This window comes from Macrosteles quadrilineatus, unplaced genomic scaffold, assembly GCF_028750875.1.
Source record: "Macrosteles quadrilineatus isolate MER2022 unplaced genomic scaffold, UCM_ALF_1.0 Scaffold_80__1_contigs__length_518384, whole genome shotgun sequence".
In the NCBI taxonomy this organism is placed as follows: domain Eukaryota; kingdom Metazoa; phylum Arthropoda; class Insecta; order Hemiptera; family Cicadellidae; genus Macrosteles; species Macrosteles quadrilineatus.
In genome coordinates, this window is record NW_026542673.1 from 14,859 (window position 1) to 34,576 (window position 19,718).

The following is a 19,718-nucleotide window of genomic DNA, read 5'->3' on the forward strand; positions in this document are numbered from 1 at the left end:
TGGAGGGATGTCTTGTTATTTAGAGGGATGTCTTGCTATTTAGAGGGATGTCTTTTTATTTGGAGGGAAGTCTTGTTATTTGGAGGAATGTCTTGTTATTTAGAGGGATATCTTGTTATTTGGAGGGATGTCTTGTTATTTAGAGGGATGTCTTGCTATTTAGAGGGATGTCTTAATATTTGGAGGGATGTCTTGTTATTTAGAGGGATGTTTTAATATTTAGAGGGATGTCTTGTTTTTTAGTGGGATGTCTTGTTATTTAGAGGGATGTCTTGTTATTTGGAGAGATGTCTTTTTATTTAGAGGGATGTCTTGTTTTTTAGAGGGTTGTCTTGTTATTTGGAGGGATGTCTTGTTATTTGGAGGGATGTCTTGTTATTTAGAGGGATGTCTTGCTATTTAGAGGGATGTCTTTTTATTTGGAGGGAAGTCTTGTTTTTTGGAGGAATGTCTTGTTATTTAGAGGGATATCTTGTTATTTGGAGGGATGTCTTGTTATTTAGAGGGATGTCTTGCTATTTAGAGGGATGTCTTTTTATTTGGAGGGATGTCTTGTTATTTAGAGGGATGTCTTGTTATTTAGGGGAATGTCTTGTTATTTAAAAGGGATGTCTTGTTATTTAGAGGGACGTCTTGTTATTTAGTGGGATGTCTTGTTATTTAGAGGGATGTCTTGTTATTTAGAGAGATGTCTTGTTATTTAAAGGGATGTCTTAATATTTAGAGGGATGTCTTGTTATTTAGAGGGATGTCTTAATATTTAGAGGGATGTCTTGTTATTTGGAGGGATGTCTTAATATTTAGAGGGATGTCTTGTTATTTAGAGGGATGTCTTGTTATTTAGAGGGATGTCTTGTTTTTTAAAGGGTTGTCTTGTTATTTGGAGGGATGTCTTAATATTTAGAGGGATGTCTTGGTATTTGGAGGGATGTCTTGTTATTTAGAGGGATGTCTTAATATTTAGCGGAATGTCTAGTTTATTAGAGGGATGTCTTGTTATTTAGAGGGATGTCTTGTTATTTAGAGGGATGTCTTAATATTTGGAGGGATGTCTTGTTATTTACAGGGATGTCTTATTTGTACAACCTTGTACAAACTTGTACACACTTGTACAAACTTGTACACACTTGTACAACCTTGTACACACTTGTACAACCTTGTACACACTTGTACAACCTCGTACACACTTGTACAACCTTGTACACACTTGTACAACCTTGTACACAATTGTAAAACCTTGTACACACTTGTACAACCTTGTACACACTTGTACACCCTTGTACACACTTGTACAAAATTTTACATTCTTGTACATACTTGTACACCCTTGTACACACTTGTACAACCTTGTACAAACCTGTACACCCTTGTACACACTTGTACAACCTTGTACACACTTGTACACCCTTGTACAAACTTGTGCACCCTTGAACACTTTTGTACACCCTTGTACACATTTGTACAGCCTTGTACAAACTTAAACACACTTGTACAAACATGTACACACTTGAACAACCTTGTACACACTTGTACAACCTTGTACACACTTGTACAAGCTTGTATACACTTGTACAACCTTGTACACACTTGTACAACCTTGTACACACTTGTACAAGCTTGTACACACTTGTACAACCTTGTACACACTTGTACAACCTTTTACACAATTGTAAAACCTTGTACACACTTGTACATTCTTGTACAAACTTGTACTTACTTGTACAACCTTGTACAAACTTGTACACACTTGTACAAACTTTTACATCCTTGTATACATTTGTACACCCTTGTACACACTTGTACAACCTTGTACAAACCTGTACACCCTTGTACACACTTGTACAAGCTTGTACACGATTGTACACCCTTGTACACACTTGTACAAACTTGTACATTCTTGTACATACTTGTACACCCTTGTAAACACTTGTACAAAATTGTACAAACCTGTACACCCTTGTACACACTTGTACAAGCTTGTACACACTTGTACAAGCTTGTACACACTTGTACACCCTTGTACAAACTTGTGCACCCTTGTACACTTTTGTACACCCTTGTATACATTTGTACAAACTTGTACAAACTTGTACACACTTGTACAAACTTGTACACACTTGTACAAACTTGTACACCCTTGTACACACTTGTACAACCTTGTACACACTTGTACAACCTTGTACAAACCTGTACACCCTTGTACACACTTGTACAAGCTTGTACACGATTGTACACTCTTGTACACACTTGTGCAACCTTGTACACACTTGTACAACCTTGTACACACTTGTACAACCTTGTACACACTTGTTCAAGCTTGTACACACTTGTACAACCTTGTACACACTTGTACACCCTTGTACACACTTGTACAACCTTTTACAAACTTGTACACACTTGTACAAAATTGTACATTCTTGTACATACTTGTACACCCTTGTACACACTTGTACAACCTTGTACAAACCTGTACACCCTTGTACACACTTGTACAAGCTTGTACACACTTGTACAAGCTTGTACACACTTATACACCCTTGTACAAACTTGTGCACCCTTGTACACTTTTGTACACCCTTGTACACATTTGTACAACCTTGTACAAACTTGTACACACTTGTACAAACTTGTACACACTTGTACAAACTTGTGTACACTTGTACAACCTTGTACACACTTGTACAACCTTGTACACACTTGTACAACCTTGTACACACTTGTACAACCTCGTACACACTTGTACGTGTACAAGGTTTTACAAGTGTGTACAAGGTTGTACAAGTGTGTACAAGGGTGCACAAGTGTGTACAAGGGTGTACAATCGTGTACAAGCTTGTACAATCGTGTACATGCTTGTTTCAAGTTTGTACAAGGGTTTACAGGTTTGTACAAGGTTGTACAAGTGTGTACAAGGGTGTACAAGTATGTACAAGAATGTACAAGTTTGTACAAGTGTGTACAAGGGTGTACAAATGTGTACAAGGATGTAAAAGTTTGTACAAGTGTGTACACACTTGTACAACCTTGTACACACTTGTACAACCTTGTACACACTTTTTCAACCTTGTACACACTTATACAACCTTGTACACACTTGTACAACCTTGTACACACTTGTACAACCTTGTACACACTTGTACAACCTTGTACACACTTGTACAACCTTGTACACACTTGTACAACCTTGTAAAAACTTGTACAACCTTGTACACACTTGTACACCCTTGTACACACTTGTACAACCTTGTACACACTTGTACAACCTTGTACACATTTGTACAACCTTGTACAAACCTGTACACCCTTGTACACACTTGTAAAAGCTTGTACACACTTGTACACCCTTGTACAAACTTGTGCATCCTTGTACACTTTTGTACACCCTTGTACACATTTGTACAACCTTGTACAAACTTAAACACACTTGTACAAACATGTACACACTTGAACAACCATGTACACACTTGTACAACCTTGTACACACTTGTACAAGCTTGTACACACTTGTACAAACTTGTACACACTTGTACAACCTTGTACACACTTGTACAACCTTGTACAATATTGTAAAACCTTGTACACACTTGTACAACCTTGTACAAACCTGTACACCCTTGTACACACTTGTACAAGCTTGTACACGATTGTACACTCTTGTACACACTTGTGCAACCTTGTACACACTTGTACAACCTTGTAAACACTTGTACAACCTTGTACAAACCTGTACACCCTTGTACACACTTGTACACCCTTGTACAAACTTGTGCACCCTTGTACACTTTTGTACACCCTTGTACACATTTGTACAACCTTGTACAAACTTGTACACACTTGTACAAACTTGTACACACTTGTACAACATTGTACACACTTGTACAACCTTGTACACACTTGTACAACCTTGTACAACCTTGTACAAACTTGTACACACTTGTACACACTTGTACACCCTTGTACACACTTGTACAACCTTGTACAAACCTGTACACCCTTGTACACACTTGTACACCCTTGTACAAACTTGTGCACCCTTGTACACTTTTGTACACCCTTGTACACATTTGTACAACCTTGTACAAACTTGTACACACTTGTACAAACTTGTACACACTTGTACATCCTTGTACACATTTGTACACCCTTGTACACACTTGTACAAACTTGTACATTCTTGTACATACTTGTACACCCTTGTACACACTTGTACAACCTTGTACAAACCTGTAAACCCTTGTACAAACTTGAAACAAGCATGTACACGATTGTACAAGCTTGTACACGATTGTACACCCTTGTACACACTTGTGCACCCTTGTACACACTTGTACAACCTTGTACACACTTGTACAACCTTGTACACACTTGTACAACCTTGTACACACTTGTACAACCTTGTACACACTTGTACAACCTTGTACACACTTGTACAACCTTGTACACACTTGTACAACCTTGTACAACCTTGTACAAACTTGTACACACTTGTACAAACTTTTACATCCTTGTACACATTTGTACATCCTTGTACACACTTGTACAAACTTGTACATTCTTGTACATACTTGTACACCCTTGTACACACTTGTACAAACTTGTACATTCTTGTACATACTTGTACATCCTTGTACACATTTGTACAACCTAGTACAAACCTGTACACCATTGTACACACTTGTACAAGCTTGTACACACTTGTACACCCTTGTACAAACTTGTGCACCCTTGTACACTTTTGTACACCCTTGTACACATTTGTACAACCTTTTACAAACTTAAACACACTTGTACAAACATGTACACACTTGAACAACCATGTACACACTTGTACAACCTTGTACACACTTGTACAAGCTTGTACACACTTGTACAACCTTGTACACACTTGTACAACCTTGTACACACTTGTACAACCTTGTACACAATTGTAAAACCTTGTACACACTTGTACAACCTTGTACAAACCTGTACACCCTTGTACACACTTGTACAAGCTTGTACACGATTGTACACTCTTGTACACACTTGTGCAACCTTGTACACACTTGTGCAACCTTGTACACACTTGTACAACCTTGTAAACACTTGTACAACCTTGTACACACTTGTTCAAGCTTGTACACACTTGTACAACCTTGTACAAACCTGTACACCCTTGTACACACTTGTACACCCTTGTACAAACTTGTGCACCCTTGTACACTTTTCTACACCCTTGTACACATTTGTACAACCTTGTACAAACTTGTACACACTTGTACAAACTTGTACACACTTGTACAACCTTGTACACACTTGTACATCCTTGTACACACTTGTACAACCTTGTACACACTTGTACAACCTTGTACACAATTGTAAAACATTTTACACACTTAAACAACCTTGTACAAACTTGTACACACTTGTATAAACTTTTACATCCTTGTACACATTTGTACACCCTTGTACACACTTGTACAACCTTGTACAAACCTGTAAACCCTTGTACACACTTGTACAACCTTGTACACACTTGTACAACCTTGTACACACTTGTACAACCTTGTACACACTTGTACAACCTTGTACACACTTGTACAACCTTGTACACACTTGTACAACCTTGTACAACCTACTACAAACTTGTACACACTTGTACAAACTTTTACATCCTTGTACACATTTGTACACCCTTGTACAAACTTGTACAAACTTGTACATTCTTGTACATACTTGTACACCCTTGTACACACTTGTACAAACTTGTACATTCTTGTACATACTTGTACACCCTTGTACACACTTGTACAACCTTGTACAAACCTGTAAACCCTTGTACAAGCTTGTACACACTTGTACAAACTTGTACACACTTGTACACCCTTGTACAAACTTGTGCACCCTTGTACACTTTTGTACACCCTTGTACACATTTGTACAACCTTGTACAAACTTGTACACACTTGAACAAATTTGTACACACTTGTACAACCTTGTACACACTTGTACAACCTTGTACACACTTGTACAACCTTTTACACACTTGTACAACCTTGTACACACTTGTACAACCTTTTACACAATTGTAAAACCTTGTACACACTTGTACATTCTTGTACAAACTTGTACTTACTTGTACAACCTTTTACAAACTTGTACACACTTGTACAAACTTTTACATCCTTGTACACATTTGTACACCCTTGTACACACTTGTACAACCTTGTACAAACCTGTACACCCTTGTACACACTTGTACAAGCTTGTACACGATTGTACACCCTTGTACACACTTGTGCACCCTTGTACACACTTGTACACCCTTGTACACACTTGTACAACCTTTTACAAACTTGTACACACTTGTACAAACTTGAACATTCTTGTACATACTTGTACACCCTTGTAAACACTTGTACAACCTTGTACAAACTTGTACACACTTGTACACACTTGTACAAGCTTGTACACACTTGTACAAGCTTGTACACACTTGTACAAGCTTGTACACACTTGTACAAGCTTGTACACACTTGTACAAGCTTGTACACACTTGTACACCCTTGTACAAACTTGTGCACCCTTGTACACACTTGTACAACCTTGTACACAATTGTACAACCTTGTACAACCATGTACACACTTGTACAACTTTGTACACACTTGTACATTCTTGTACACACTTGTACACCTTTGTACACACTTGTACAACCTTGTACACTATGATACAACCTTGTACACACTTGTAAAACCTTGTACACACTTTTACATTCTTGTACAAACTTGTACTTACTTGTACAACCTTGTACAAACTTGTACACACTTGTACAAACTTTTACATCCTTGTACACATTTGTACACCCTTGTACACACTTGTACAACCTTGTACAAACCTGTACACCCTTGTACACACTTGTACAAGCTTGTACACGATTGTACACCCTTGTACACACTTGTACAACCTTGTACACACTTGTACAACCTCGTACACACTTGTACGTGTACAAGGTTTTACAAGTGTGTACAAGGTTGTACAAGTGTGTACAAGGGTGCACAAGTGTGTACAAGGGTGTACAATCGTGTACAAGCTTGTACAATCGTGTACATGCTTGTTTCAAGTTTGTACAAGGGTTTACAGGTTTGTACAAGGTTGTACAAGTGTGTACAAGGGTGTACAAGTATGTACAAGAATGTACAAGTTTGTACAAGTGTGTACAAGGGTGTACAAATGTGTACAAGGATGTAAAAGTTTGTACAAGTGTGTACACACTTGTACAACCTTGTACACACTTGTACAACCTTGTACACACTTTTTCAACCTTGTACACACTTATACAACCTTGTACACACTTGTACAACCTTGTACACACTTGTACAACCTTGTACACACTTGTACAACCTTGTACACACTTGTACAACCTTGTACACACTTGTACAACCTTGTAAAAACTTGTACAACCTTGTACACACTTGTACACCCTTGTACACACTTGTACAACCTTGTACACACTTGTACAACCTTGTACACATTTGTACAACCTTGTACAAACCTGTACACCCTTGTACACACTTGTAAAAGCTTGTACACACTTGTACACCCTTGTACAAACTTGTGCATCCTTGTACACTTTTGTACACCCTTGTACACATTTGTACAACCTTGTACAAACTTAAACACACTTGTACAAACATGTACACACTTGAACAACCATGTACACACTTGTACAACCTTGTACACACTTGTACAAGCTTGTACACACTTGTACAAACTTGTACACACTTGTACAACCTTGTACACACTTGTACAACCTTGTACAATATTGTAAAACCTTGTACACACTTGTACAACCTTGTACAAACCTGTACACCCTTGTACACACTTGTACAAGCTTGTACACGATTGTACACTCTTGTACACACTTGTGCAACCTTGTACACACTTGTACAACCTTGTAAACACTTGTACAACCTTGTACAAACCTGTACACCCTTGTACACACTTGTACACCCTTGTACAAACTTGTGCACCCTTGTACACTTTTGTACACCCTTGTACACATTTGTACAACCTTGTACAAACTTGTACACACTTGTACAAACTTGTACACACTTGTACAACATTGTACACACTTGTACAACCTTGTACACACTTGTACAACCTTGTACAACCTTGTACAAACTTGTACACACTTGTACACACTTGTACACCCTTGTACACACTTGTACAACCTTGTACAAACCTGTACACCCTTGTACACACTTGTACACCCTTGTACAAACTTGTGCACCCTTGTACACTTTTGTACACCCTTGTACACATTTGTACAACCTTGTACAAACTTGTACACACTTGTACAAACTTGTACACACTTGTACATCCTTGTACACATTTGTACACCCTTGTACACACTTGTACAAACTTGTACATTCTTGTACATACTTGTACACCCTTGTACACACTTGTACAACCTTGTACAAACCTGTAAACCCTTGTACAAACTTGAAACAAGCATGTACACGATTGTACAAGCTTGTACACGATTGTACACCCTTGTACACACTTGTGCACCCTTGTACACACTTGTACAACCTTGTACACACTTGTACAACCTTGTACACACTTGTACAACCTTGTACACACTTGTACAACCTTGTACACACTTGTACAACCTTGTACACACTTGTACAACCTTGTACACACTTGTACAACCTTGTACAACCTTGTACAAACTTGTACACACTTGTACAAACTTTTACATCCTTGTACACATTTGTACATCCTTGTACACACTTGTACAAACTTGTACATTCTTGTACATACTTGTACACCCTTGTACACACTTGTACAAACTTGTACATTCTTGTACATACTTGTACATCCTTGTACACATTTGTACAACCTAGTACAAACCTGTACACCATTGTACACACTTGTACAAGCTTGTACACACTTGTACACCCTTGTACAAACTTGTGCACCCTTGTACACTTTTGTACACCCTTGTACACATTTGTACAACCTTTTACAAACTTAAACACACTTGTACAAACATGTACACACTTGAACAACCATGTACACACTTGTACAACCTTGTACACACTTGTACAAGCTTGTACACACTTGTACAACCTTGTACACACTTGTACAACCTTGTACACACTTGTACAACCTTGTACACAATTGTAAAACCTTGTACACACTTGTACAACCTTGTACAAACCTGTACACCCTTGTACACACTTGTACAAGCTTGTACACGATTGTACACTCTTGTACACACTTGTGCAACCTTGTACACACTTGTGCAACCTTGTACACACTTGTACAACCTTGTAAACACTTGTACAACCTTGTACACACTTGTTCAAGCTTGTACACACTTGTACAACCTTGTACAAACCTGTACACCCTTGTACACACTTGTACACCCTTGTACAAACTTGTGCACCCTTGTACACTTTTCTACACCCTTGTACACATTTGTACAACCTTGTACAAACTTGTACACACTTGTACAAACTTGTACACACTTGTACAACCTTGTACACACTTGTACATCCTTGTACACACTTGTACAACCTTGTACACACTTGTACAACCTTGTACACAATTGTAAAACATTTTACACACTTAAACAACCTTGTACAAACTTGTACACACTTGTATAAACTTTTACATCCTTGTACACATTTGTACACCCTTGTACACACTTGTACAACCTTGTACAAACCTGTAAACCCTTGTACACACTTGTACAACCTTGTACACACTTGTACAACCTTGTACACACTTGTACAACCTTGTACACACTTGTACAACCTTGTACACACTTGTACAACCTTGTACACACTTGTACAACCTTGTACAACCTACTACAAACTTGTACACACTTGTACAAACTTTTACATCCTTGTACACATTTGTACACCCTTGTACAAACTTGTACAAACTTGTACATTCTTGTACATACTTGTACACCCTTGTACACACTTGTACAAACTTGTACATTCTTGTACATACTTGTACACCCTTGTACACACTTGTACAACCTTGTACAAACCTGTAAACCCTTGTACAAGCTTGTACACACTTGTACAAACTTGTACACACTTGTACACCCTTGTACAAACTTGTGCACCCTTGTACACTTTTGTACACCCTTGTACACATTTGTACAACCTTGTACAAACTTGTACACACTTGAACAAATTTGTACACACTTGTACAACCTTGTACACACTTGTACAACCTTGTACACACTTGTACAACCTTTTACACACTTGTACAACCTTGTACACACTTGTACAACCTTTTACACAATTGTAAAACCTTGTACACACTTGTACATTCTTGTACAAACTTGTACTTACTTGTACAACCTTTTACAAACTTGTACACACTTGTACAAACTTTTACATCCTTGTACACATTTGTACACCCTTGTACACACTTGTACAACCTTGTACAAACCTGTACACCCTTGTACACACTTGTACAAGCTTGTACACGATTGTACACCCTTGTACACACTTGTGCACCCTTGTACACACTTGTACACCCTTGTACACACTTGTACAACCTTTTACAAACTTGTACACACTTGTACAAACTTGAACATTCTTGTACATACTTGTACACCCTTGTAAACACTTGTACAACCTTGTACAAACTTGTACACACTTGTACACACTTGTACAAGCTTGTACACACTTGTACAAGCTTGTACACACTTGTACAAGCTTGTACACACTTGTACAAGCTTGTACACACTTGTACAAGCTTGTACACACTTGTACACCCTTGTACAAACTTGTGCACCCTTGTACACACTTGTACAACCTTGTACACAATTGTACAACCTTGTACAACCATGTACACACTTGTACAACTTTGTACACACTTGTACATTCTTGTACACACTTGTACACCTTTGTACACACTTGTACAACCTTGTACACTATGATACAACCTTGTACACACTTGTAAAACCTTGTACACACTTTTACATTCTTGTACAAACTTGTACTTACTTGTACAACCTTGTACAAACTTGTACACACTTGTACAAACTTTTACATCCTTGTACACATTTGTACACCCTTGTACACACTTGTACAACCTTGTACAAACCTGTACACCCTTGTACACACTTGTACAAGCTTGTACACGATTGTACACCCTTGTACACACTTGTGCACCCTTGTATACATTTGTACAACCTTGTACAAACTTGTACACAATTGTACAAACTTGTACACACTTGTACAAACTTGTACACCCTTGTACACACTTGTACAACCTTGTACACACTTGTACAAACTTGTACAACCTTGTACATTCTTGTACATACTTGTACACCCTTGTAAACACTTGTACAAAAATGTACAAACCTGTACACCCTTGTACACACTTGTACAAGCTTGTACACACTTGTACAAGCTTGTACACACTTGTACACCCTTGTACAAACTTGTGCACCCTTGTACACTTTTGTACACCCTTGTATACATTTGTACAAACTTGTACAAACTTGTACACACTTGTACAAACTTGTACACACTTGTACAAACTTGTACACCCTTGTACACACTTGTACAACCTTGTACACACTTGTACAACCTTGTACAAACCTGTACACCCTTGTACACACTTGTACAAGCTTGTACACGATTGTACACTCTTGTACACACTTGTGCAACCTTGTACACACTTGTACAACCTTGTACACACTTGTACAACCTTGTACACACTTGTTCAAGCTTGTACACACTTGTACAACCTTGTACACACTTGTACACCCTTGTACACACTTGTACAACCTTTTACAAACTTGTACACACTTGTACAAAATTGTACATTCTTGTACATACTTGTACACCCTTGTACACACTTGTACAACCTTGTACAAACCTGTACACCCTTGTACACACTTGTACAAGCTTGTACACACTTGTACAAGCTTGTACACACTTATACACCCTTGTACAAACTTGTGCACCCTTGTACACTTTTGTACACCCTTGTACACATTTGTACAACCTTGTACAAACTTGTACACACTTGTACAAACTTGTACACACTTGTACAAACTTGTGTACACTTGTACAACCTTGTACACACTTGTACAACCTTGTACACACTTGTACAACCTTGTACACACTTGTACAACCTCGTACACACTTGTACGTGTACAAGGTTTTACAAGTGTGTACAAGGTTGTACAAGTGTGTACAAGGGTGCACAAGTGTGTACAAGGGTGTACAATCGTGTACAAGCTTGTACAATCGTGTACATGCTTGTTTCAAGTTTGTACAAGGGTTTACAGGTTTGTACAAGGTTGTACAAGTGTGTACAAGGGTGTACAAGTATGTACAAGAATGTACAAGTTTGTACAAGTGTGTACAAGGGTGTACAAATGTGTACAAGGATGTAAAAGTTTGTACAAGTGTGTACACACTTGTACAACCTTGTACACACTTGTACAACCTTGTACACACTTTTTCAACCTTGTACACACTTATACAACCTTGTACACACTTGTACAACCTTGTACACACTTGTACAACCTTGTACACACTTGTACAACCTTGTACACACTTGTACAACCTTGTACACACTTGTACAACCTTGTAAAAACTTGTACAACCTTGTACACACTTGTACACCCTTGTACACACTTGTACAAGCTTGTACACACTTGTACAACCTTGTACACACTTGTTCACCCTTGTACACACTTGTACAACCTTTTACAAACTTGTACACACTTGTACAAAATTGTACATTCTTGTACATACTTGTACATCCTTGTACACATTTGTACAACCTTGTACAAACCTGTACACCCTTGTACACACTTGTACAAGCTTGTACACACTTGTACACCCTTGTACAAACTTGTGCATCCTTGTACACTTTTGTACACCCTTGTACACATTTGTACAACCTTGTACAAACTTAAACACACTTGTACAAACATGTACACACTTGAACAACCATGTACACACTTGTACAACCTTGTACACACTTGTACAAGCTTGTACACACTTGTACAAACTTGTACACACTTGTACAACCTTGTACACACTTGTACAACCTTGTACAATATTGTAAAACCTTGTACACACTTGTACAACCTTGTACAAACCTGTACACCCTTGTACACACTTGTACAAGCTTGTACACGATTGTACACTCTTGTACACACTTGTGCAACCTTGTACACACTTGTACAACCTTGTAAACACTTGTACAACCTTGTACAAACCTGTACACCCTTGTACACACTTGTACACCCTTGTACAAACTTGTGCACCCTTGTACACTTTTGTACACCCTTGTACACATTTGTACAACCTTGTACAAACTTGTACACACTTGTACAAACTTGTACACACTTGTACAACATTGTACACACTTGTACAACCTTGTACACACTTGTACAACCTTGTACAACCTTGTACAAACTTGTACACACTTGTACACACTTGTACACCCTTGTACACACTTGTACAACCTTGTACAAACCTGTACACCCTTGTACACACTTGTACACCCTTGTACAAACTTGTGCACCCTTGTACACTTTTGTACACCCTTGTACACATTTGTACAACCTTGTACAAACTTGTACACACTTGTACAAACTTGTACACACTTGTACATCCTTGTACACATTTGTACACCCTTGTACACACTTGTACAAACTTGTACATTCTTGTACATACTTGTACACCCTTGTACACACTTGTACAACCTTGTACAAACCTGTAAACCCTTGTACAAACTTGAAACAAGCATGTACACGATTGTACAAGCTTGTACACGATTGTACACCCTTGTACACACTTGTGCACCCTTGTACACACTTGTACAACCTTGTACACACTTGTACAACCTTGTACACACTTGTACAACCTTGTACACACTTGTACAACCTTGTACACACTTGTACAACCTTGTACACACTTGTACAACCTTGTACACACTTGTACAACCTTGTACAACCTTGTACAAACTTGTACACACTTGTACAAACTTTTACATCCTTGTACACATTTGTACATCCTTGTACACACTTGTACAAACTTGTACATTCTTGTACATACTTGTACACCCTTGTACACACTTGTACAAACTTGTACATTCTTGTACATACTTGTACACCCTTGTACACACTTGTACAACCTTGTACAAACCTGTAAACCCTTGTACAAGCTTGTACACACTTGTACAAGCTTGTACACACTTGTACACCCATGTACAAACTTGTGCACCCTTGTACACTTTTGTACACCCTTGTACACATTTGTACAACCTTGTACAAACTTGTACACACTTGAACAAATTTGTACACACTTGTACAACCTTGTACACACTTGTACAACCTTGTACACACTTGTACAACCTTGTACACGCTTGTACAACCTTGTACACACTTGTACAACCTTTTACACAATTGTAAAACCTTGTACACACTTTTACATTCTTGTACAAACTTGTACTTACTTGTACAACCTTGTACAAACTTGTACACACTTGTACAAACTTTTACATCCTTGTACACATTTGTACACCCTTGTACACACTTGTACAACCTTGTACAAACCTGTACACCCTTGTACACACTTGTACAAGCTTGTACACGATTGTACACCCTTGTACACACTTGTGCACCCTTGTATACATTTGTACAACCTTGTACAAACTTGTACACAATTGTACAAACTTGTACACACTTGTACAAACTTGTACACCCTTGTACACACTTGTACAACCTTGTACACACTTGTACAAACTTGTACAACCTTGTACAAACTTGTACAACCTTGTACACACTTGTACAACCTTGTACACACTTGTACAACCTTGTACACACTTGTACAACCTTGTACACAATTGTACAACCTTGTACAACCTTGTACACACTTGTACAACCTTGTACACACTTGTACAACCTTGTACACACTTGTACAACCTTGTAAAAACTTGTACAACCTTGTACACACTTGTACACCCTTGTACACACTTGTACAAGCTTGTACACACTTGTACAAGCTTGTACACACTTGTACAAGCTTGTACACACTTGTACAAGCTTGTACACACTTGTACAACCTTGTACACACTTGTTCACCCTTGTACACACTTGTACAACCTTTTACAAACTTGTACACACTTGTACAAAATTGTACATTCTTGTACATACTTGTACATCCTTGTACACATTTGTACAACCTTTTACAAACTTAAACACACTTGTACAAACATGTACACACTTGAACAACCATGTACACACTTGTACAACCTTGTACACACTTGTACAAGCTTGTACACACTTGTACAACCTTGTACACACTTGTACAACCTTGTACACACTTGTACAACCTTGTACACAATTGTAAAACCTTGTACACACTTGTACAACCTTGTACAAACCTGTACACCCTTGTACACACTTGTACAAGCTTGTACACGATTGTACACTCTTGTACACACTTGTGCAACCTTGTACACACTTGTGCAACCTTGTACACACTTGTACAACCTTGTAAACACTTGTACAACCTTGTACACACTTGTTCAAGCTTGTACACACTTGTACAACCTTGTACAAACCTGTACACCCTTGTACACACTTGTACACCCTTGTACAAACTTGTGCACCCTTGTACACTTTTCTACACCCTTGTACACATTTGTACAACCTTGTACAAACTTGTACACACTTGTACAAACTTGTACACACTTGTACAACCTTGTACACACTTGTACATCCTTGTACACACTTGTACAACCTTGTACACACTTGTACAACCTTGTACACAATTGTAAAACATTGTACACACTTAAACAACCTTGTACAAACTTGTACACACTTGTATAAACTTTTACATCCTTGTACACATTTGTACACCCTTGTACACACTTGTACAACCTTGTACAAACCTGTAAACCCTTGTACACACTTGTACAAGCTTGTACACGATTGTACAAGCTTGTACACGATTGTACACCCTTGTACACACTTGTGAACCCTTGTACACACTTGTACAACCTTGTACACACTTGTACAACCTTGTACACACTTGTACAACCTTGTACACACTTGTACAACCTTGTACACACTTGTACAACCTTGTACACACTTGTACAACCTTGTACACACTTGTACAACCTTGTACAACCTACTACAAACTTGTACACACTTGTACAAACTTTTACATCCTTGTACACATTTGTACACCCTTGTACAAACTTGTACAAACTTGTACATTCTTGTACATACTTGTACACCCTTGTACACACTTGTACAAACTTGTACATTCTTGTACATACTTGTACACCCTTGTACACACTTGTACAACCTTGTACAAACCTGTAAACCCTTGTACAAGCTTGTACACACTTGTACAAACTTGTACACACTTGTACACCCTTGTACAAACTTGTGCACCCTTGTACACTTTTGTACACCCTTGTACACATTTGTACAACCTTGTACAAACTTGTACACACTTGAACAAATTTGTACACACTTGTACAACCTTGTACACACTTGTACAACCTTGTACACACTTGTACAACCTTTTACACACTTGTACAACCTTGTACACACTTGTACAACCTTTTACACAATTGTAAAACCTTGTACACACTTGTACATTCTTGTACAAACTTGTACTTACTTGTACAACCTTTTACAAACTTGTACACACTTGTACAAACTTTTACATCCTTGTACACATTTGTACACCCTTGTACACACTTGTACAACCTTGTACAAACCTGTACACCCTTGTACACACTTGTACAAGCTTGTACACGATTGTACACCCTTGTACACACTTGTGCACCCTTGTACACACTTGTACACCCTTGTACACACTTGTACAACTTTTTACAAACTTGTACACACTTGTACAAACTTGAACATTCTTGTACACACTTGTACAACCTTGTACACACTTGTACAAACTTGTACAACCTTGTACACACTTGTACAACCTTGTACACACTTGTACAACCTTGTACACACTTGTACAACCTTGTACACACTTGTACAACCTTGTACACAATTGTACAACCTTGTACAACCTTGTACACACTTGTACAACCTTGTACAAACTTGTACACACTTGTACAAACTTTTACATCCTTGTACACATTTGTACACCCTTGTACACACTTGTACAACCTTGTACAAACCTGTACACCCTTGTACACACTTGTACAAGCTTGTACACGATTGTACACCCTTGTACACACTTGTGCACCCTTGTATACATTTGTACAACCTTGTACAAACTTGTACACAATTGTACAAACTTGTACACACTTGTACAAACTTGTACACCCTTGTACACACTTGTACAACCTTGTACACACTTGTACAAACTTGTACAACCTTGTACACACTTGTACAACCTTGTACACACTTGTACAACCTTGTACACACTTGTACAACCTTGTACACACTTGTACAACCTTGTACACAATTGTACAACCTTGTACAACCTTGTACACACTTGTACAACCTTGTACACACTTGTACAACCTTGTACACACTTGTACAACCTTGTAAAAACTTGTACAACCTTGTACACACTTGTACACCCTTGTACACACTTGTACAAGCTTGTACACACTTGTACAAGCTTGTACACACTTGTACAAGCTTGTACACACTTGTACAAGCTTGTACACACTTGTACAACCTTGTACACACTTGTTCACCCTTGTACACACTTGTACAACCTTTTACAAACTTGTACACACTTGTACAAAATTGTACATTCTTGTACATACTTGTACATCCTTGTACACATTTGTACAACCTAGTACAAACCTGTACACCATTGTACACACTTGTACAAGCTTGTACACACTTGTACACCCTTGTACAAACTTGTGCACCCTTGTACACTTTTGTACACCCTTGTACACATTTGTACAACCTTTTACAAACTTAAACACACTTGTACAAACATGTACACACTTGAACAACCATGTACACACTTGTACAACCTTGTACACACTTGTACAAGCTTGTACACACTTGTACAACCTTGTACACACTTGTACAACCTTGTACACACTTGTACAACCTTGTACACAATTGTAAAACCTTGTACACACTTGTACAACCTTGTACAAACCTGTACACCCTTGTACACACTTGTACAAGCTTGTACACGATTGTACACTCTTGTACACACTTGTGCAACCTTGTACACACTTGTGCAACCTTGTACACACTTGTACAACCTTGTAAACACTTGTACAACCTTGTACACACTTGTTCAAGCTTGTACACACTTGTACAACCTTTTACAAACCTGTACACCCTTGTACACACTTGTACAACCTTGTACACAATTGTAAAACATTGTACACACTTAAACAACCTTGTACAAACTTGTACACACTTGTATAAACTTTTACATCCTTGTACACATTTGTACACCCTTGTACACACTTGTACAACCTTGTACAAACCTGTAAACCCTTGTACACACTTGTACAAGCTTGTACACGATTGTACAAGCTTGTACACGATTGTACACCCTTGTACACACTTGTGAACCCTTGTACACACTTGTACAACCTTGTACACACTTGTACAACCTTGTACACACTTGTACAACCTTGTACACACTTGTACAACCTTGTACACACTTGTACAACCTTGTACACACTTGTACAACCTTGTACAACCTACTACAAACTTGTACACACTTGTACAAACTTTTACATCCTTGTACACATTTGTACACCCTTGTACAAACTTGTACAAACTTGTACATTCTTGTACATACTTGTACACCCTTGTACACACTTGTAAAAACTTGTACATTCTTGTACATACTTGTACACCCTTGTACACACTTGTACAACCTTGTACAAACCTGTAAACCCTTGTACAAGCTTGTACACACTTGTACAAACTTGTACACACTTGTACACCCTTGTACAAACTTGTGCACCCTTGTACACTTTTGTACACCCTTGTACACATTTGTACAACCTTGTACAAACTTGTACACACTTGAACAAATTTGTACACACTTGTACAACCTTGTACACACTTGTACAACCTTGTACACACTTGTACAACCTTGTACACACTTGTACAACCTTGTACACACTTGTACAACCTTTTACACAATTGTAAAACCTTGTACACACTTGTACATTCTTGTACAAACTTGTACTTACTTGTACAACCTTTTACAAACTTGTACACACTTGTACAAACTTTTACATCCTTGTACACATTTGTACACCCTTGTACACACTTGTACAACCTTGTACAAACCTGTACACCCTTGTACACACTTGTACAAGCTTGTACACGATTGTACACCCTTGTACACACTTGTGCACCCTTGTACACACTTGTACACCCTTGTACACACTTGTACAACCTTTTACAAACTTGTACACACTTGTACAAACTTGAACATTCTTGTACATACTTGTACACCCTTGTAAACACTTTTACAACCTTGTACAAACTTGTACACACTTGTACACACTTGTACAAGCTTGTACACACTTGTACAAGCTTGTACACACTTGTACAAGCTTGTACACACTTGTACACCCTTGTACAAACTTGTGCACCCTTGTACACACTTGTACAACCTTGTACACAATTGTACAACCTTGTACAACCATGTACACACTTGTACAACTTTGTACACACTTGTACATTCTTGTACACACTTGTACA